We start from the raw sequence: 22328 nt of genomic DNA, 5'->3' as shown, positions 1-22328 counted from the left end.
CAAAGACTAGGGATAGGGACCATGGCCATCCTCTGAAGCTGGACATTCCTGTGCCCCAGTGACCCTTGGGTAGCAAACCCCTCGTCTGCAACCTTCATGTCTCCCTGTCTGCTCTAGGATAGGAAAAATAAAAATAAAACTAAGAGGTAGGAAGCAAGTTGCTTAGGTGCTTGGGTTTCAGGTGAAGGAATGAAGGATGAGATCTCAGTTTCTTTGCATCCAAGACCAAGTTGGGAATTCAGATGCTCTTGAAACCTACTTGTGTCTGCTTTAATAAAAAGTCATCATTTCAAGCATTTAATGTACCTGGAATGTGTGGGTGGGGGGGAAGGATAACAAGGATACAAAGAAGTAACGGGCCGGAGCCTGCCCACAGGGGCATTACAGATAGGGTGAGACCAACACAAGCCCCTGAAATGAGGGGAACCAGGGTGCCAGGCAGGAGGTGCCCCATCCTGAGGGCCATGGGGCTGTGGGAAGGCTCGCAGAGGAGGCAGGCTTTGAGCTGGGCTGTGAAGACTGGCTATGAGTTGGATGGAGCAGAAGAGTCCTGAGGAACAGGGACGGTGCAGGTCTTGAGCAAAAGTGCAGAGGGGAAAAAAGCCAGCTGTGCTCAGTGAGAGGTTCTGAGGCTGTGCTTCGTGTCTACCCCAGGCTAGGTCAGTGCTTCGGGTGCTGCTTAGTATGTCTTTGTCAAATGAATGACCAGGCTGGGAGAGTGGCTGGGAGTCAGAGATTAGAGACGGTCTTGAATGCTATGTAACAAAGAAGAGAAAAACTTACAGTTAAAGAACTACTTTGTGTTAGGTGATTCATATACTATCTCATTTAATTCTCACTATCCTCCTATGAGGGAAGAATTATTCTGACCTCTTTTTTAAAAAATATTTATTTATTTATTTATGGCTGCGTTGGGGTCTTCGTTGTTGCACGTGGGCTTTCTCTAGTTGTGGTGAGCGGGGGCTACTCTTTGTTGCAGTGCATGAGCTTCTCATTGTGGTGGCTTCTCTTGTTGTGGAGCACGGGCTCTAGGAGCACAGGATTCAGTAGTTGTGGCTCGCGGGCTCTAGAGCGCAGGCTCAGTAGTTGTGGTGCACGGGCTTAGTTGCTCCACAGCACGTGGGATCTTCCCGGACCAGGGCTTGAACCCGTGTCCCCTGCATTGGCAGGCAGAGTCTTAACCACTGCACCATCAGGGCAGTCCCTCTGGCCATTTTTTTAAGAGAGGAAATGGAGATTCAGAGAGGGAAACTTGACTAAGGACATGGAACTCCTAACTGGCCTGGCATATATTCAAATCCCTCTGCCAACTCCTAACCCGCGCTCTTTCCATGCACCACGCTGACTCTTAGAGCTTTGTTCTCTAAGTGGTTAGGAGCCACTGAAGTTTCCACCATCATCTGTGCATCACACAACACTTACATACCATTCAAATGCACAGGGAAGTAGGGATAGGAATGGGGGAAGGGGTTACTGAACTCATGTTTTCAGTGGGACCCCAGTTCTGAGCCCTTCCCCACATCCCAGGTTGAAAGGCTGGCAGGCCACAGGGGAACCCTTCACACCCCAGGATGGAGGTGGGGGATCCTCCTGACTCATATCACTGCCCTCAGTGATGCTGGTCCTCTTGACCCACTCAGCACTCAACTGAGTAATAATCAAGTGACTAAGTCCCAAATGGCCAGTGACAGGCAAGCAAGGACATAGCCTCTGACTGATGAGTGACAGAGGCCGTGACTGAGGCCAAGATCAAGGCTGCTGCCCACAGGAAATGAGGGAGCTTGGGAACCAGCTCCGTTCAGCCCCCTGCAGGGCTTTTCTCAGCCCTGCCCTTCTCTTCCTCTTTCCACCCCTCTATCCCTCAATCCCTCTTCTTTTGAGAAGAGGACATGGGCCAATTGAAAATTATATATTTTTTTCTGATTAAAGTCTTCTCTATTTTTTTAAAATTTTTATTTTATTTATTTTTGGCTGTGTTGGGTCCTCGTGTGTGGCGAGCAGGGGCTACTCTTCGTTGCGGTGCACGGGCTTCTCATTGCGGTGGCTTCTCTTGTTGTGGAGCACAGGCTCTAGGCGCGCAGGCTCAGTAGAAGTGGCGCACGGGCTTAGTTGCTCCGTGGCATGTGCGATCTTGCTGGACCAGGGATCGAACCTGTGTCCCCTGCATTAGCAGGCGGATTCTTATCCACTGCGCCACCAGGGAAGCCTTCTAGTTCTTTTTTTTCTGAGTAAGTTATCCATTGCTCATTATAGTAAATTTGGAAAATACCAAAATAAGCAAGGAAGAGAATGAAAACCACCAGTAAATTCTACCCAGAAGAGAACCACTAGTAACATTTTGATGCATTTACTTGGAACTGTCAGTGGCTCTGAGTTCAGCTCCAGCTCTGCCAGGCCAGCCTCAGCCCCTGGATGGAGACTGTGAGTGGGATGGGAGAGAAAGTGAAAGGAAGTAGTGAGCATAGTGGGGGAGGGACAGGAGCCGAGAGGGGTGTGGGGAAAGGGAAAGGAGTAAAGTAAGATGAATGCGATAGAAGATTACTCCCTCCCCTTGGGCACCTCATATAGCAACAACAACAACAACAAAAATCGGGGGTGGGGGAAGAATGCTTAGGAGTGTATGTTAGTACGTTAGTGAGAGAGATAATGGTTATTATAAAAGGTAAAGGGTGGGCACTCACTCTGGCCTCAGGAGCCACATTCTAGACACTAAGGAGCCAGGGAAAGAACAGAGTGAAACAGTAAAAGTTGCCAAATAGTTTATCTCATTTAAATCTCGACAACAACCCTGTGGGCTGGTATTATCACCTTCTATGGAAAAGGAGACTGAGTCTCTAACAGGTTACTTTGGGTCACACAGCTAGGAAGAATCAGCAGAGCCTCAGGCCCAAGCTATGATCTTCGCAGTCTCCCAAGAGTTTCCACAGGCCCCCAAACAAACCCCTTAGAGCCAGGAACTGCAAGCTGGGCATGTGTGCAAGACTGCATGACTAACTGTTCCCATAACGGCGTAATGACCTCCACTTCCGCCAGTCCCCACCCCCTGAGCCAAGCTGACCCAGCTCTTTTTCCCTCTGAATTTGTCATCTCTCACTGGGGGACATGTGGGAATGTGTGCGAAGGGTTAGGACATGCGGTCTGCCTGCCCCAAAAAGAGAACTTGAGTCTGAGAGAAAGAGCTCCTGGGTTCTTTGGCTGGCTTGCTCCCATCCTGCAAACTGCTTTCCCTCTCTGCCCACAGATTGTGGTACAAGAGTTTGTATAGAAATATTTTTAATTAAAATATTTTAAACTGTAGCAGCAGGAAGTAGGTAAGATTCTGAGAGTATTTTCTTATGTTCAGGAGCTATGGGGCTGTGGGTGAAGGGCAAAGGTTGGCAGAGGTCTCTAAGCCCAGGAGAAGCAAATCTCCAAATCATCACCCACCCACATCTGACAGCATCCTCACCCTAACGGGGTGACCTGGAGGGCTGGACATTCTAGTATATAAAGGGCAAGTCTGGGGTCTGAAACTGGAAACTGGAGGTGAGAAAAACGTAGGGTGTAACCAAGTTAGGGCTGGCCTAGATACTGCTCTTGATCTAGAGAAATGTGGGAGAAATATAGTGTCAGCCTCTGGCCTGTTTTCCCCTCAGAGCCCTGAGGGGGTCAGGAGAGAGGGCAGTTTGCCTGGCTGGATGGGATTGAGTTCTCGCCAAGCTGTTATCTTGGAAACCTCTGTTTTTAAGAGGACCCCTCCCCCAACAAACACACACACTCCTTTAATTAGTTATGAGTTCCTAGAAGCCAGATGGGAAGCGATGGCCAGGATTGTGCACAGCTGGATCTGGTTACTAACCGGGAAGTGGGAGGGGCTTGGGGATGGCTCAGGCCTGGGCCAGTATATTCTGTTCCCAGGATACCCCAAACTTCCTCAACCCCCATTACAAACACTTTCTGGCATTCCCTCCCACCCGCTGTTCCTCGAACACGCAACCCCACAGGCACTAGCCTAAACTGGCTCAGTTGAGAGGACATCAGACCCAAATCCCTCAGCTCTTCGGTTCCTGTCAAGTGTTGGGGAGACCAAGGTCTGCTCCCCTTCTGCAATCCACATACAAAGGTGCTGTCCCACAGGACTCCCCTGGAGATGCTGGAGGCTTCTGCTGGTGGTCCCATTACCCAGCACAGTGCCGAAGGGCTGCATGAGAGGATAAATTCTAGCATCTGGAATAAGGAGGGGAGTAGAGGAATGAGTGTAAGTGTTCTTTCGGCATCTGGGATGATAAGGAAGTGATGGTAACACAAAGGATTTTTGCTCCTGGGAACGGCAGCCTTTTCCTTAACAAAACCCAAACTGATCTTTATTGATTTTCCTGAGCGAAGTGGGATGTTGGGGAGCAATTTGGCCTTCTGTCCTCACTCTGTGACCCCAGGTCTGCCTTAATGTTTGGGGACTGTCATGGGCCTGGAAAATCCACATTTGGCTCCCTTTGGTGTTGGCAAAAGTGTTTGATAGGGGGTTAGCCAGGGAAGGAGTTCAGCACTGACTTCCCCTTTTGAAGAGGGTAGTAACTAGATGTGGGACGGAGACCTTGGGAAAGACACAAGTTTCTCTGTTTTCTGTCAGGGCAGCAACTGCGGAGGAGAGGGCTGTTGGGGTGAGAAGGCTGCCCTTGACCTGGGTGGAGGGGGTATGTAAGGGAGACAGTTCTCTTCTGCATCCCCTGCTTTGCCCCTAACTTACTTCAGAAAAATAGTGGGTGTTCACCAGTGTAGTTTTGTTTTTGCTTTGTAGTGAACTCATTAGTTTGACAATGGAGGAAGCATTGACACAGTACAAGTATATCCTGCACAGAGTGAGGACGAAAGAGCTCAAGGACTTTACAGTGACAGAGACACCATATTCCAGTCTGAGTTGGAGCTGCTTTGGCATAGGGAGCACTGCTCCTCAGCTGTGAAGGAATTTTCTGAAAAGGGAAATAGGAAAAGATAGCTGAGAAAGAAGACCATTGATCCTAAGGAAGACAGTATTCTCATATTTTTTTTAATCCAGAAACTATTCCTACGAATGTGTGCTTGCCTGTTGCCCAGTTTTGTAAGACCCCTTAGTGAGTGTGTGTGTGTGTGCATGTGTGTGTTATCACAGGAGTGATGCTTCCATGTTATAAAAAATTGGGATGATACATAAATATCTGCCTACTTTCAAAAAGGAAGCCAGATTTTGATGGGATGGAAGCACACTGGGAGGAAAAATCAGAGAGATCTTTGAAAACCAAAAGCTGGAACAGGTGGAAAAATATCCAGTTGATCGCTGGCCACAAAGTAAGGCTGGCTACTGACCAGAGTAGCCATGGTGATCAATAAGATCAGAAAGAACTGGTTGGCAAGATGTAATCCCTCTGCTATTAGGCCAATGGTGGTGGCCAGTGGCAAAAAGAGTGTAAAAGAGAAGCAAGAGAAAAGGGCAATCAGGTTGGGGAGTTGAAGAAGCACATGAAACCAAACCCAGCTTAGATTAAGGTCATGTACTGAAGGCAAATTGAAAGTTGCTTTTCTGACTAGACAAATATAAGGAATGAGTATTCAGCTGTCATTCATCGCTTTACTTATTGACTCTGTCAGCGCTTTTTAAACTTTTCTGCCAATTGACACATACACACTACTATATATAAAATAAATAACTAATAAGGATCTACTGTATAGCACAGGGAACTCTACTCAATACTCTGTAACGGCCTATATGGGAAAAGAATCTTAAAAAGAGTGGATATATGTATGTATAACAGATTCACTTTGTTGTATACCTGAAACTAACACAACATTGTAAATCAACTATACCCCAATAAAAATTTTAAAAATAGGGGCTTCCCTGGTGGTGCAGTGGCTAAGAATCCACCTGCCAATGCAGGGGACATGGGTTCGAGCCCTGGTCCAGGAAGACCCCACATGCCGAGGAGCAACTAAGCCCATGCGCCACAACTACTGAGCCTGTGCTCTAGAGCCTGCGAGCAACAACTACTGAGCCCACGTGCCACAACTACTGAAGCCGGCATGCCTAGAGCCCGTGCTCCACAACAAGAAAAGCCATGGCAATGAGAAGCCTGCGCACTGCAGCGAAGAGTAGCCCCCGTTCATCGCAACTAGAGAAAGCCCGCGAGCAGCAACAAAGACCCAATGAAGTCAAAAAAAAAAAAATTAAAAGTATATCATAAACCCTGTGGAAAAAAACCTTTTCTGCCAAAATTCCCAGATAGATCATGAAAATAAATATATAGAGGGTAGAGGTGTATGTACATAACTGTGATGGTTACTTCCTCAAGGTATTTGTCCATCTCACAATGATTACCCTTTCTCTGTCCCCCTTCCACAGGGTCAAATGGGTGACTTCCAGCAGCCATGTTTATGCCATGTAAAACTAAATATAGAATTCTATGTCAATAGGTTTCTTTTTTTTTCCTTTGAGTACTTTAAACTGTCTGCTGATCTCCATAGTTTCTGATGAGAAACCCATGGTAATTCAAATCATTGGTCCTGGACTTCCCTGGTGGTGCAGTGTTTAAGAATCTGCCTGCCAATGCAGCGGACACGGGTTCAAGCCTTGGTCCGGGAAGATCCCACCTGCCGCAGAGCAACTAAGCCTGTGTGCCACAACTACTGAGCCTGTGCTCAAGAGCCCGCAAGGCACAAATACTGAAGCCCACGCACCTAGAGCCCGTGCTCCACAACAAGAGAAGCCACCGCAATGAGAAACACGTGCACCGTAACAAAGAGCAGCCCCTGCTCGCCGCATCTGGAGAAAGCCCACGCGCAGCAGCAAAGACTCAACGCAGCCAAAAAGAAAAAAAAAAAAGAAAAAAGAAAAAAAGATCATTGGTCCTCTATATGGTAACGTGTCATTTTTCTCAAACTGCTTTCAAGATTGCCTCTAATTTTTGGTTTTCAACAGTTTGACTGTGATGGGCTTAAATGTGGTTTGCTGAGCTGCTTTTTTTTTTTTTTTTTTTTTTTTGGCTGCGTTTGGTCTTCTTGCTGCTCGTGGGCTTTCTCTAGATGCGACGAGCGGGGGCTACTCTTCGCTGCAGTGTGCGGGCTTCTCATCGTGGTGGCTTCTCTTCTTGCAGAGCACGGGCTCTAGGCACGAGGGCTTCAGTAGTTGTGGCACATGGGCTCAGTAATTGTGGCTCACTGGCTCTAGAGTGCAGGCTCAGTAGTTGTGGCGCAATGGCTTAGTTGCTCTGCGGCATGTGGGATCTTCCCGGAGCAGGGCTCAAGCCCGTGTCCCCTGCATCGGCAGGCGGGTTCTCAACCACTGCGCCACCAGGGACGTACTATTTATTTTAAAAAATATTTATTTATTGGGGGCTTCCCTGGTGGCGCAGTGGTTGAGAATCTGCCTGCCAATGCAGGGGACACGGGTTCGAGCCCTGGTCTGGGAAGATCCCACATGCTGCGGAGCGACTAGGCCTGTGAGCCACAATTGCTGAGCCTGCACGTCTGGAGCCTGTGCTCCGCAACAAGAGAGGCCGCGATAGTGAGAGGCCCGCGCACCGCGATGAAGAGTGGCCCCCACTTGCCGCAACTAGGGAAAGCCCTCGCACAGAAACGAAGACCCAACACAGCCATAAATAAATAAATAAATAAATAAATAATTTTAAATTCTTTATTTATTTATTTTGGCTGCACCAGCTCTTAGTTGCGGCATGCGAGATCTTTTAGTTGCAGCATGCAAACTCTTAGTTGCAGCATGCATGCAGGATCTAGTTCCCCAACCAGGGATCAAACCCGGGCCCCCTGCATTGGGAGCACGGAGTCTTACCTACTGGACCACGAGGGAAGTCCCACTTATTTATTTTATACAAAGTAGTATGTACCTGTTAATCCCCTATCCATATCTTGCCCCTCCCTTCTTTCCTCTCCCCACTTGTAAACACTAGTTAGTTCTCTATATCTGTGAGTCTGTTTCTTTTTTGCTATATTCACTAGTTTTATTTTTTTAGATTCCACATGTAAGTGATATATTTGTCTTTCTTGGTCTGATTTATTTCACTTAGCATAATACCCTCCAAGTCCATCTATGTTGTTGCAAATGGCAAAATTTCTCTTTATGGCTGAGTAGTATTCCATTGTGTGTGTGTGTGTGTGTGTGTGTGTGTGTGTGTATACATATATATGCACATCTTCTTTATCCATTCGTCTGTTGAGGACCCTTAGGTTGCTTCCACATCTTGGCTATGGTAAATAGTGCTGCTATGAACATTGGGGTGCATATATATATACCCAAGCATGGAATTGCTGGGTAGCATGGTAGTCCTATTTTTAGTTTTTTGAGGAATCTCCATAATGTTTTCCACAGTGGCTGACCAATTTACATTTCCACCAACAGTTGCTGAGCTTCTTTGATCTGAAAATTTATGTCTTTCACCAAATTTGGGAAGTGTTCAGCCATTATTTCTTCACAGAGTTTTCTACTCCATTCTCTTTCCTCTCCTGTGACTCCAGTTAAATAAATGTACATTAGATTTCTGATATTACACGTTTCTGAAGTTCTGTTCACATTTTTCAGTCTTTTCTTTTTCTCTATATTCTTCACACTGGATCATTTCTCTTGAACTATCTTCAAGTTCACTGAATTTTTCCTATCTCCAAACTGCTATTAAGTCCATTCAGTGATTTTTAAATTTCAAATACTGTATTTTTCAGTTCTAGAATTTTCATTTGGTACTTTTTTATAGTTTCTAGTCTTCTGCTATTTTCTATTTTTCCACTTATTATGAGCATATTTTTCTTTACTTCATTCAGAATTGTTATAATAGCTGCTTTAAAGTCCTTGCCTGATAGTTCTGATGAGTTATTGTATCAGTCCAGGTCCGACCAGGAAAGAGAAACCACATGGCAATTTAAACAAGAAAAGTTTAACATGCTAGTGGGACTTCCCTGGAGGTCCAGCGGTTAAGACTTGTCGCTCCCAAAGCAGGGGGCCTGGGTTCAATCCCTTGTCAGGGAACTAGATCCCGCAGGCCGCAACTGAAAGATCCCACATGCCACAACTAAGACCTGGAGCAGCCAAATAGACTAATTAATTAATTAATTAATTAATTAATTAATTTAAAAAAATTATGCTATAGTGGTGATCATTTTCTAACATACAGAACTATGGAATAAATATTTTGTGCACCTGGAACTAACATAGTGCTGTAGTTCAGTTATACTTCAATTTAAAGAGAAATGAATTAGGGAAGTTCCCTGGTGGCCTAGTGGTTAGAATTCCGGACTTTCACTGCCGTGGCCCGGGTTCAATCCCTGGTCGGGGGACTAAGATCCTGCAAGCTGTGCAGTGAAGCAAAAAAATAAAAAGAATTAAACTATAAACATTGACAGATAGTGGATCATAACAGAACTAGGCAAGGCCACCAATTAAAGAAATAGAATAGTTCCCAGGCAAGACAAAAAAAAAGGAAAGAAAGAAAGAAAAAGAAGAAGGAAAAAAGAAAGGAAGGAAAAAAGAAAGGAAAAAGAGGAAAGAAAAAGTAGGCCCATCGAAAGGAGTTTTGTTTAGTCATGGAGGCATTAAAAAGCAGTCACAGGGGCTTCCCTGGTGGCGCAGTGGTTAAGAATCTGCCTGCCAATGCAGGGGACATGGGTTCAAGCCCTGGCCTGGGTAGATCCCACATGCTGCAGAGCAACTAAGCCCGTGCGCCACAACTATTGAGCCTGTGCTCTACAGCCCATGAGCCACAACTACTGAGCCCGTGTGCCGCAATACTGAAGCCTGCGAGCCTAGAGCCTGTGCTCTGCAACAAGAGAAGCCACCACAATGAGAAGCCCGCGCACCACAACAAAGAGTAGCCCCCGCTCGCCACAGCTAGAGAAAGCCCACATGCCACAACGAAGGCCCAATGCAGCCAAAATTTTTTTTAATTTTTTAAAAATTAAAAAAAAAATAGCAGTCACAGAAGCAGACACTGGCAATGGCCATCCAAGAACTGTGTTGAGAAAATGAATCTTGGCAATAGACTTGAGTATTCAGCCCATTTGACAAGGCCATTCCTACCATGAAAGTAAATGCACCACACAGTGTAGTCTGATGACTTCAGTCTTTCTAGTAGTATAATTTACTTTTCAAATCCCAATTTCCATCCTGCGGTAGGCTGAAAAATGTGCCTCCCGAAAAAGACATCCATCTCTGAATCCCTGGAACCTATTACCTTATATGGCAAAAAAAAAAGTGGGGGAGGACTTTGCAGATGTGATTAAATTAAGGATTTCGACAAGAGGAGATTATTTTGGATTATCTGAGTGGGCACTAAATGCAATCAAATGTATCCTTACAAAACAGAGAGAAAGGGAGATTTCACATACAAAGACGAGAAGACAGTGTGAAGACAGAGGCAGAGACTGGAGGGATGCTGTCACAAGCTAAGGAATGCTGGTGACCACCAGAAGCTGGAAGAGGCCAGGAATAGAGTCTCCCTTACAGCCTCTGAGGGGAGTGCTGCTTTGCTGCACCTTGATTTTGATCCAGTGACACTGATTTTGAACTTCTGGGATCCAGAACTGTGAGAGAATAAGTTTTCGCTGTTTTAAGTCACCACGTTTGTGGTAATTTGTTACAGCAGTCATGGGAAACATGCATGTTCACCAAGAGACCTTCTGAATATAATTTGGTGAACCAAATTAGGAGCAATGTTTGTGGGAAGGTAGAGGGCTGGTTGTGCTGACCCAAATATTCTGTTTCTCATGGCAGATGTAGTATGTGTAAATTGGTAAATTGACACTATAGTTTATATATTCTGGTTTATGCAAGTCTTGTGAGCTTGACTAATATGAGTCTGACCCCAAGATCTCCTCTCTGTGCTGACAAAACCAGATGTCTGACACTGTGGGGATATTTGCAAGATCCTGGCCATGGTAAACACACCAAGAAAATTAATACCATCTTGTTGAGGTCTTTTGAGAAGCATATATCTGGTCTCTCCTGGTTATTCCATGATCTTACCATCAGTTCTCTACTTCAAAACTTCATTAATAATAACTTTATCATGGGACGGACAGTTTAAAAAGCCTTCATATTCCTTATCTCATTTAATTCTCATAACAATGTTGCAGACTAGGTTTTATCATTATTCTTATCTTTATAGTGGAGCAAAGTAACATTCAGATCAACTAAGTTTTGCCCATGGCAAGTGGAACTGAGATTTGAACCCAGGTCTTCTGAGTCTGAACCCTAGTGACTAGAGTCATTCAACAAACAAACATTTATATTGTGTTTCATTATGCATTAGGTACCAAGAACCAGGAATTCAGATATGAATAAAACTAGTCTTGTTTACACTGCCATGAGGAGCTTCCAATCTAGCAGGAATAAGTATGTACAAAGTGCAAAAATGTTTATACCAAGGGCAGAAACAAGTGGAGCAGAAAACACTGTACCTTACGTTGCACATTAGAAACTATAATTCACTGAATCTGTGTTTGTATTTGAGTGTTTTAGCATTGTTACAGCCTGCACATTATTATCTGGGACATTATTGCTAGATAAAATATTGTTTGTACAATCCAATTAAAACAAGCTTGCCACCCAAGAAGAGGAACTCTAAGCAGAGGGATTTACATTAAACAAAAACACACTTGGAACTAACTCTATGTCTGTCTATGTTAACTGCTCGCTGAATATATAAGTAGTTTACATAGTGTTGTTCTTCCCAATAATTTCATGTTTCTAAATTAGGTTAAATAATCCATTCAAATATCATTAACCTTAGAAATACCTGAACTCAGGAAGACCCAACCCTTTCTCTAGATCAGTTCTCCATAGTGGCTGTATCAATTTACATTCCCCCCAACAGTGTAAGAGAGTTCCCTTTTCTTCACACCCTCTCCAGCATTTGTTGTTTGTAAATTTTCTGATGATGCCCATTCTAACCGGTGTGAGGTGATACCTCATTGTAGTTTTGTTAGGAACCAGGCCGCACAGCTGGAGGTGAGCGGTGGGCTAGCGAGCGAAGCTTCATCTGCCGCTCCCATCGTTCGCATTACTGCCTGAACCATCCTCCAACCCCCGCCATCCATGGAAAAACTGTCTTCCACGAAACCGGTCCCTGGTGCCAAAAAGGTTGGGGACCACTGTGCTAACCTGAGTCATACAGATTGTTAATCAAGTGGTGCTGAAATAGGCAATATTCCTGATTTAGGTAGTGCCTGGTGAGGTAGTCTCACGTGTGCTGAGCAGGAGAGGTATACCAGACTCTTAAATTACTTTAATACTGGGCCTATGTGATAAGTACCATGAGAGACATATAAGAGGCTATAGAATTTGGAGACGGAAACAACCATTTTCAGTTGGAAGATTCTGAGAACAGTTAACAGATGAGTAACTTCTCAGCTGATCTCTGAAGGATGGATAAAACATTTTAAAATAAACTTCAGGGACTTCTCCGGTGGTCCAGGGGTAAAGAATCAGCCATCCAATGCAGGGCACATGGGTTTGATCCCTGGTGGGGGAACTGAGATCCTACATGCCGAGGGGCAACTAAGCCGGTGCACCACAACTACTGGGCTCGCGTGCCTCAAAGAGAGAGCCCGCTTGCTGCGAAATACAGAGCCCTCACGCTGTGGACCCCACGCACCACAACTACAGAACCCATGTGCCCTGGAGCCCCCCCAGCCACAGCTAGCGCGAGAATACCCGCACACCACAACTAGAGAGAAGCCCACGAGCCACAACTAGAAAGAAGCCTGTGCACCACAGTGAAGAGCCTGCTCCACAACGAAAGATCCCACGTGCCTCACAAAGATCCCGTGTGCCGCAACTAAGACATGACACAGCCATAAATAAATAAATAAACAAATAAATAAAAATAAAACAAACTTCAATTTTTAGTTTATTAAAAATGCATATTTATTGTAATAAATTTAGAACATAAAAATTACATAAAAGAAAAGAAAAATCATCTATAATCCCACTACCCAGAAATAACCACCACTAACATTTTGCAGTATTTCCTCTTAGTCTTTCCATGTAATAAAGTGTTCTTCTTAAAAAGAACATATTTGTTTTTTAAAATTTCTCTATGGCAGTCTGTTATACATCATAGTATATTTCATCAATGGCTTGTTTGGGGACATTAAAATTGTACTCTTGGGAATTCCCTGGTTGTCCAGTGGTTAGGACTCCGCACTTTCACTGCTGAGGGCCCAGGTTCAAGCCCTGGTTGGAGAATTAAGATCCCACAAGCCATGTGGTACGGCCAAAAAAAAATTGTATTCTTTATTTTTGTTTTATTTTGTCTCATTTTGTTTTTGTAAAAATACTCTTAACAAAACATCCTTGTGACTAAATCTCTACATATCTCCTTGTATTTTCCTTAGGACAATTTCTTGCAAGAATAATTTTTGTCCAAAAAAAAATCTTTTTTAGGCCTCTCATTAACATTTTTAAAAATTGTTATAAAATATACATATTTTAATCATTTTATAAGTAAAAATGCAGTGGCATTAAGTACATTAACAACATTGTGTAACTATCACCACTATCTATTTCCAGAACTTTTTCATCATCTCAAGCAAAAACTCTCTACCCATAAAACAATAACTCCTCATTCCACTTCTCCCAGCCCCTGTTAATCTCTACTCTACCTATTATCTCCATGAATTTTCCTATTATAGGTACCTCATTTAAGTGGAATCATATAATATTTGTCCTTTTTTGTGTCTGGTTTCTTTCACTTGCATGATGTTACGGAGATTCATCCATTTTTGGCATATGTCAGAATTTTATTCATTTTATGGCTGAATAACATTCCATTATATGTATATATCACATTTTCTTTATTCATTTATCTGCTGATGGAAACTTGGGCTTTTCCTGATTTTTGGCTATAGGCCTTTAATATTTTTGACAAATTGTCCCTACAAGAAGACTTTAACAATTTGCACCAGCAGAAGTATGAGTGTGCCCATTTCTCTGGTACTTATGAACACTATAGTCTTTTTTTTTTTTAACAACATAATAGTAAAGTATATCCTATTGCTGTTTTACTTTTCATTCCTGATAAAGACACATTACATTTGGGAAAACAAAGATAGCAGTGCAAGTCAGAAGACAATGGAATGACATCTTTGAAGTACTGAAAGAAAAAATGCCAACCTATAATTCTATATCCAGTGAAAATTGAATTGTCTGTTTTTTTCTACATGGCAAAGTAATCTGACAAATTAGCCCTCCCATCATTTAATTTAAAAAAAAAAAAACTAGAAAACTGTACAAAATAGATGAACTGTTTTCAGATATTGGCCAAAGGCAACACAGGTTTTATAATCCCTGAGAGAAAAGGAAAGAAAACATATTATGTGAGCCTTTCAATTATCCCAACTGTCTGACCAGAGATACGTTCCAGACAATATCACAGGGTTGGGAAATCCAAGCAGAGTACAGTGGTTTTGCTGAGATAAAGGGACAGAGATTAGATTTTGGAAAGGCTGAAGAGGTGCAATTCTGTGGAAGACAGTACTAGACAGAAGAGAGCTATGTGAGGAAAGAGCTCCACAAATTTTCATAGTGGCCCTGTGAGTCTTTGACTGAACAATAGACTGCTCATGGATGGGAGTGAGAGGGGAGACTCCATGAAACTGGCCAAAAATCAACTATCAGGTAAAAAAACAACTACTGAAGAATTACAAAGTGTATAATTACTGGCACTTACACAGGGATGGGAAAATTAGAGTTCCAACCAGTCAGACTGAAGAGACCTTGTTGAATACTCAGAGTATTCAGTAGAGACTTCAAAAAAGCTATGCCTTAGGAGTAGGACACCTACAAGCCTGAGAGTAAAGCTACCCTAGACCTACCCTAACAAAGTTTAAAAACATGCCTCAAAAGTATCAAGCTGATATTCAAGTAAATTAGCTGCCTGCCAGAACAAAGCCCAACACTCTTTAAAGGAAGGAAATAAAATCCAGAAACTCAACAATGTAACATTCACAATGTCCAGCATCTAATAAAAAATTACTAGACATGCTCCTTGCAACCATCAAATAAACAAATAAGTAAATAAATAACATAAAAAAGGAAAATGGGATCTATAGCCAGCAGAAAAATCAGACAATAAAAATAGACCCAGAGACATTCACAGAAAGATAGACAAGATGAAAAGGCAGAGGGCTATATACCAGATGAAGGAACAAGATAAAACCCCAGAAAAACAACTAAATGAAGTGCAGATAGGCAACCTTCCAGAAAAAGAATTCAGAATAATGATAGAGAAGATGATCCAGGACCTCGGAAAAAGAATGGAGGCAAAGATCGAGAAGATGCAAGATGCAAGATGTTTAACAAAGACCTAGAAGAATTAAAGAACAAACAAACAGAGATGAACAATACAATAACTGAAATGAAAACTACACTAGAAGGAATCAATAGCAGAATAACTGAGGCAGAATAAAACATTAAGTGCCCTGGAAGACAGAATGGTGGAAATCACTGCTGTGGAACAGACTAAAAGAAAAAGAATGAAAAGAAATGAAGACAGCCTAAGAGACCTCTGGGACATTAAACACAACAACATTCGCATTATAGGGGTCCCAGAAGGAGAAAAGAGAGAGAAAGGACCCGAGAAAATATTTGAAGAGATTATAGTCGAAAACTTCCCTAACATGGGAAAGGAAATAGCCACCCAAGTCCAGGAAGTGCAGAGAGTCCCAGGCAGGATAAACCCAAGGAGAAACACGCTGAGACACATAGTAATCAAAGTGGCAAAAATTAAAGACAAAGAAAAATTATTGAAAGCAGCAAGGGAAAAATGACAAATAACATATAAAGGAACTCCCATAAGGTTAACAGCTGATTTCTCGGCAGAAACTCTATGAGCCAGAAGGGAGTGGCATGATATATTTAAAGTGATGAAAGGGAAGAACCTACAACCAAGATTACTCTACCCGGCAAAAATCTCATTCAGATTTGATGGAGAGATCAAATGCTTTACAGACAAGCAAAAGCTAAGAGAATTCAGCACCACCAAACCAGCTCTACAACAAATGCTAAAGGAACTTCTCTAAGTGGGAAACACAAGAGAAGAAAAGGACCTACAAAAACAAACCCAAAACAATTAAGAAAATGGTAATAGGAACATACACATCGATAATTACCTTAAATGTGAATGAATTAAATGCTCCATCCAAAACACAGAGAGTTGCTGAATGGACACAAAAACAAGACCCATATATATGCTGTCTACAAGAGACCCACTTCAGACCTAGGGACACATACAGACTGAAAGTGAGGGGATGGAAAAAGATATTCCATGCAAATGGAAATCAAAAGAAAGCTGGAGTAGCAATACTCATATCAGATAAAATAGATTTTAAAATAAAGAATGTTATAAGAGACAAGGAAGGACACTATATAATGTTCAAGGGATCAATCCAAGAAGAATATATAACAATTATAAACATATATGCACCCAACATAGGAGACCTCAATACATAAGGCAACTGCTAACAGCTATAAAAGAGGAAATCGACAGTAACACAATAATAATGGGGAACTTTAACACCTCACTTACACCAATGGACAGATCATCCAAACAGAAAATTAATAAGGAAACACAAGCTTTAAATGACACAATAGACCAGATAGATTTAATTGATATTTATAGGACATTCCATCCCCAAACAGCAGATTACACTTTCTTCTCAAGTGCACACGGAACATTCTCCAGGATAGATCACATCTTGCATCACAAATCAAGCCTCAGTAAATTTAAGAAAATTGAAATCATATAAAGGCATCTTTTCTGACCACAACGCTATGAGATTAGAAATCAATTACAGGGAAAAAAACGTAAGAAACACAAACACATGGACGCTAAACAATACGTTACTAAATAACCAAGAGATCACTGAAGAAATCAAAGAGGAAATCAAAAAACACTTAGAGACAAATTACAATGAAAACACGACGATCCAAACCCTATGGGATGCAGCAAAAACAGTTCTAAGAGGGAAGTTTATGGCAATACAAGCCTACCTCAAGAAACAAGAAAAATCTCAAATAAAGAACCTAACCTTACATCTAAAGCAATTAGAGGAAGAAGAACCAAAAAAAAACCCAAAGTTAGTAGAAGGAAAGAAATCATAAAGATCAGAGCAGAAATAAATGAAATAGAAACAAAGAAAACAATAGCAAAGATCAATAAAACTAAAAGCTGGTTCTTTGAGAAGATAAACAAAATTGATAAACCATTAGCCAGACTCATCAAGAAAAAGAGGGAGAGGACTCAAATCAATAAAATTAGAAATGAAAAAGGAGAAGTTACAACAGACACCTCAGAAATACAAAGCACCCTAAGAGACTACTATAAGCACCTCTATGCCAATAAAATGGACAACCTGGAAGAAATGGGCAAATTCTTAGAAAGGTATAACCTTCCGAGACTGGACCAGGAAGAAATAGAAAATATGAACAGACAAATCACAAGTAATGAAATTGAAACTGTATTAAAAATCTTCCAACAAACAAAAGTCCAGGACCAGATGTCTTCACTGTGAATTCTATCAAACATTTAGAGAAGAGCTAACACCCATCCTTCTCAAACTCTTCCAAAAAACTGCAGAGGAAGGAACACTCCCAAAGTCATTCTATGAGGCCACCATCACCCTGATACCAAAACCAGACAAAGATACTACAAAAAAAGAAAATCACAGACCAATACCACTGATGAATATAGATGCAAAAATCCTCAACAAAATTTAGCAAAAAGAATCCAACAACACATTAAAAGGATCATACACCATGATCAAGTGAGATTTATCCCAGGGATGCAAGGATTCTTCAATATATGCAAATCAATCAATGTGATACACCATATTAACAAATTGAAGGATAAAAACCATATGATCATCTCAATAGATGCAGAAAAAGCTTTTGACAAAATGCAACACCCATTTATGATAAAAACTCTCCAGAAAGTGGGCATAGAGGGAACCTACCTCAGCATAATAAAGGACATATATGACAAACCCACAGCAAACATCATTCTCAATAGTGAAAAACTGAAAGCATTTCCTCTAAGATCAGGAACAAGACAAAGATGTCTACTCTCACCACTATTATTCAACATAGTTTTGGAAGTCCTAGCCACGGCAATCAGAGAAGAAAAAGAAATAAAAGGAATACAAATGGGAAAAGAAGTAAAACTGTCACTGTTTGCAGATGACATGATACTATACATAGAGAATCCTAAAGATGCCACCAGAAAACTACTAGAGCTAATCAATGAATTTGGTAAAGTTGCAGGATACAAAATTAATGCACAGAAATCTCTTGCATTCCTATACACTAATGATGAAAAATGTGAAAGAGAAGTTAAGGAAACATTCCCATTTACCATTCCAACAAAACGAATAAAATACCTAGGAATAAACCTACCTAGGGAGACAAAAGAACTTTATGCAGAAAACTATAAGACATTGATGAAAAAAATTAAAGATGATACCAACAGATGGAGAGATATACCATGTTCTTGGATTGGAAGAATCAATATTGTGAAAATGACTATACTACCCAAAGCAATCTACAGATTCAGTGCAATCCCTATCAAATTACCAATGGCATTTTTTACAGAACTAGAACCAAAACTCTTAAAATTTGTATGGAGACACAAAAGACCCCGAATAGCCAAAGCCGTCTTGAGGGGAAAAAACGGAGCTGGAGGAATCAGGCTCCCCGACTTCAGACTATACTACAAAGCTACGGAACAGGATAGAAAGCCCAGAGATAAACCCACACACCTATGGTCAACTAATCTATGACAAAGGAGGCAAGGATACACAATGGAGAACAGACAGTCTCTTCAATAAGTGGTGCTGGGAAAACTGGACAGCTACATGTAAAAGAATGAAATTAGAACACTCACTAACACCATACACAAAAATAAACTCAAAATGGATTAGAGACCTAAATGTAAGACTGGACACTATAAAACTCTTAGAGGAAAACATAGGAAGAACACTCTTTGACATAAATCACAGCAAGATCTTTTTTGATCCAACTCCTAGAGTAATGGAAATAAAAACAAAAATAAACCAATGGGACCTAATGAAACTTAAAAGCTTTTGCACAGCAAAGGAAACTTTAAACAAGATGAAAAGACAACCCTCAGAATGGGAGAAAATATTTGCAAACGAATCAACGGACAAAGGATTAATCTCCAAAATATATAAACAGCTCATGCAGCTCAATATTAAAAAAAACAAACAACCCAATACAAAAATGGGCAGAAGACCTAAACAGACTTTTCTCCAAAGAAGACATACAGATGGCCAAGAAGCACATGAAAAACTGCTCAACATCACTAATTATTAGAGAAGTGTAAATCAAAACTACAATGAAGTATCACCTCACACCAGTTAGAATGGGCATCATCAGAAAATCTACAAACAACAAATGCTGGAGAGGGTGTGGAGAAAAGGGAAACCTCTTACACTGTTGGTGGGAATGTAAATTGTTACAGCCACTATGGAGAACAGTATGGAGGTTCCTTAAAAAACTAAAAATAGAATTACCATATGACCCAGCAATCCCACTACTGGGCATATACCCAGAGAAAACCATAATTCAAAAAGACACATGCACCCCAATGTTCATTGCAGCGCTATTTACAATAGCCAGGTCATGGAAGCAACCTAAATGCCTATCAACAGATGAATGGATAAAGAAGATGTGTTACATATATACAATGGAATATTACTCAGTCATAAAAAGGAATGAAATTGGGTCATTTGTAGAGACGTGGATGGATCAAGACTGTCATACAGAGTGAAGTAAGTCAGAGAATAACAAATATCATATATTAACGCATATACGTGGAACCTAGAAAAATGGTACAGATGAACCAGTTTGCAGGGTAGAAACAGAGACACAGATGTAGAGAACAAACGTATGGACACCAAGTGGGGAAAGTGGCGGGGGGGTGGGGTGGGGTGGTGGTGTGATGAATTGGGAGATTGGGATTGACATATATACACTAATATGTATAAAATGGATAACTAATAAGAACCTGCTGCATAAAAAAATAAATTTAAAAAAACACAATAATGCTGAAATTTAAAAAAAAATAGAACCAGAAATGACAGAAGTTATGGAATTAGTGGATAAGAATTTTTCAACACCTATTGTAAGTTCAAGAGAAAAGAAAACAATAAATAAAATGAGGAAAGAAATAGAGACTACATAAAAGAAATGAAAAATACCACTGTATGGCCTTAACAACAAATTAGACAACGCAGTTGAAAGATCAGTGAACTTGAAGACATAGAAATAAAAACTATCTAAAGTGAAGCATAGAAAGAAAAGAAAGCTGAGGGGAAAATGAACAGAGCCTCAGTGACCTGTTGGGCGATATCAAGTACACTACCATACATGTGACTTGGAGTACTGGAAAACAATAGGAATAGAAAAGGATATCTGAAGAAATAATGGCAAAAAATTCACCATATTTAATGAAGAAAATATCAAAACACCCAGATCAAAATGTTTGATGAACCACAAGCAGTATAAACACAAAGAAAACTACATCAAGACACAGCATTAATAAAATTGCTGAAAACCAAGGAAAAAAGGACGTCTGAAAAGAAGCCAGAGAAAAAGATCATTATGTATATGGAAGCAAATATAAGAATAACAATTAACTCTCTTCAGAAACAATTCAAGACAGAAAACAATGGAATGATGCCTTTAAAAAGTACTAAATGAAAAAGGTATCAATCTAGAATTCTATACCCAGGGAAATACCCATTAAAAATGAAAGCAAAGAAGAAATTTTAAAACAAATGAAAGCTGAAAAAAAATATATCACTTGCGGGCTTCCCTGGTGGCGCAGCGGTTAAGAATCCGCCTGCCAATGCAGGGGACACAGGTTCATGCCCTGGTCCAGGAAGATCCCACATGCCGCGAAGCAACTAAGCCCGTGAGCCACAACTACAGAGCCTGTGCTCTAGAGCCCGTGAGCCACAACTACTGAGCCCGTGTGCCACAACTACTGAAGCCCACGTGCCTAGAGCCCATGCTCTGCAACAAGAGAAGCCACCGCAATGAGAAGGCCGCGCACCGCAAAGAAGAGTAACCCCCACTTACTGCAACTAGAGAAAGCCTGTGTGCAGCAACAAAAGACCCAACGCAGCCAAAATAAATAAATAAATAAATAATAAAATAAATTAAAAAAAAAAATATATATATATATCACTTGCATTACCAGAACCATTAAAGGAGGTTCTTCAGATTGAAGAAAGATGATACCAAGTGGAAACAGATCTACACAAAAGAATTAAGGGCATGGAAATAGTAAGCATGTGGGTAAATATAAAAGACATTTTAAAAATTGTTTAGGGAGTTCCCTGGTTGTCCAGTGGTTAGGACTCAGTGCTTTTACTTCTGTGGCCCAGGTTCAATCCCTGGCCAGGGAACTAAGATCCCGCAAGCTGCGCAGCACAGCCAAAAAAAAATTTTTTTAAAGATCAACTGTTCAAGAGAAAAATAGTACTAACATATAGTGGGATATAATATATGTAGAAGTAAAATGTATGATAACAAAGGTAGAAAGGATGGGAGAAGGGAAAATGGAAGTATGCTTTTGTACAGTTTTTACATTATATATGAACCCATATAATATTATTTGAATGTAGACTGTGATAAGTTAAAGATACATATGGTAAACCCTAGAGCAACTACTGAAAAAAATAAAGAAATATAATTAATAATAGGAGGTAAAATGAAATACTAAAAATAGTCCAAGGTGAGCAGGAAGAAAGGAGTAAAAATGGATAGGACAAGTAGAAAACAAATAGCACGGTGGTTGGGACTTAAACCTGACCATATCAATTGGAATTGTCTGTTTATGGACTTTGTCTATCTTTCTATTGGAGAGGTGGTCTTTTCGTGTTGATTTGCAAGAGCTCTTTATATAATAAAATGTAAATCCTTTGTTATATATGTTTTCTGCCTTTAATGTTATGCTCAGGGAAAGGTTTGCACTTTGACAAGGAGATGAGATTAGTATAAACTTAAACCCTGACTCAGAAAACTGAAAATAGAATTACCATATGATCCAGCAATCCCACTCCTGGGCATATAATTCAAAAAGATACATGCACTGTTCACAATAGCCAAGACATGGAAACAACATAAATGTCCATCAACAGAGGAATGGATAAAGAAGATGTGGCACTTATATACAATGAAATACTACTCAGCCATAAAAAAAGAAGGAAATAATGCCATTTGCAGCAACATGGATGCAACTAGAGATTATCACACTAAGTGAAGTCAGAAAGACAAATACCATATGATATCA

General features: G+C 41.1%; 1 non-coding gene across 1 annotated transcript; it reads left to right on the top strand.

The window, feature by feature from the left end:
• The first annotated feature begins 21369 nt into the window (after nt 1-21369).
• Nucleotides 21370-21441, top strand: TRNAK-UUU (transfer RNA lysine (anticodon UUU)). The gene has a single exon. It is a non-coding gene; the product is annotated as a tRNA-Lys (tRNA).
• Nucleotides 21442-22328: the final 887 nt, after the last annotated feature.

The sequence above is a fragment of the Eubalaena glacialis genome, chromosome 11 (assembly GCF_028564815.1).
Source record: "Eubalaena glacialis isolate mEubGla1 chromosome 11, mEubGla1.1.hap2.+ XY, whole genome shotgun sequence".
NCBI lineage: Eukaryota > Metazoa > Chordata > Mammalia > Artiodactyla > Balaenidae > Eubalaena > Eubalaena glacialis.
Note: the sequence above shows the minus strand (reverse complement) of the source record. Positions and strands in the feature narration are given on the sequence as shown.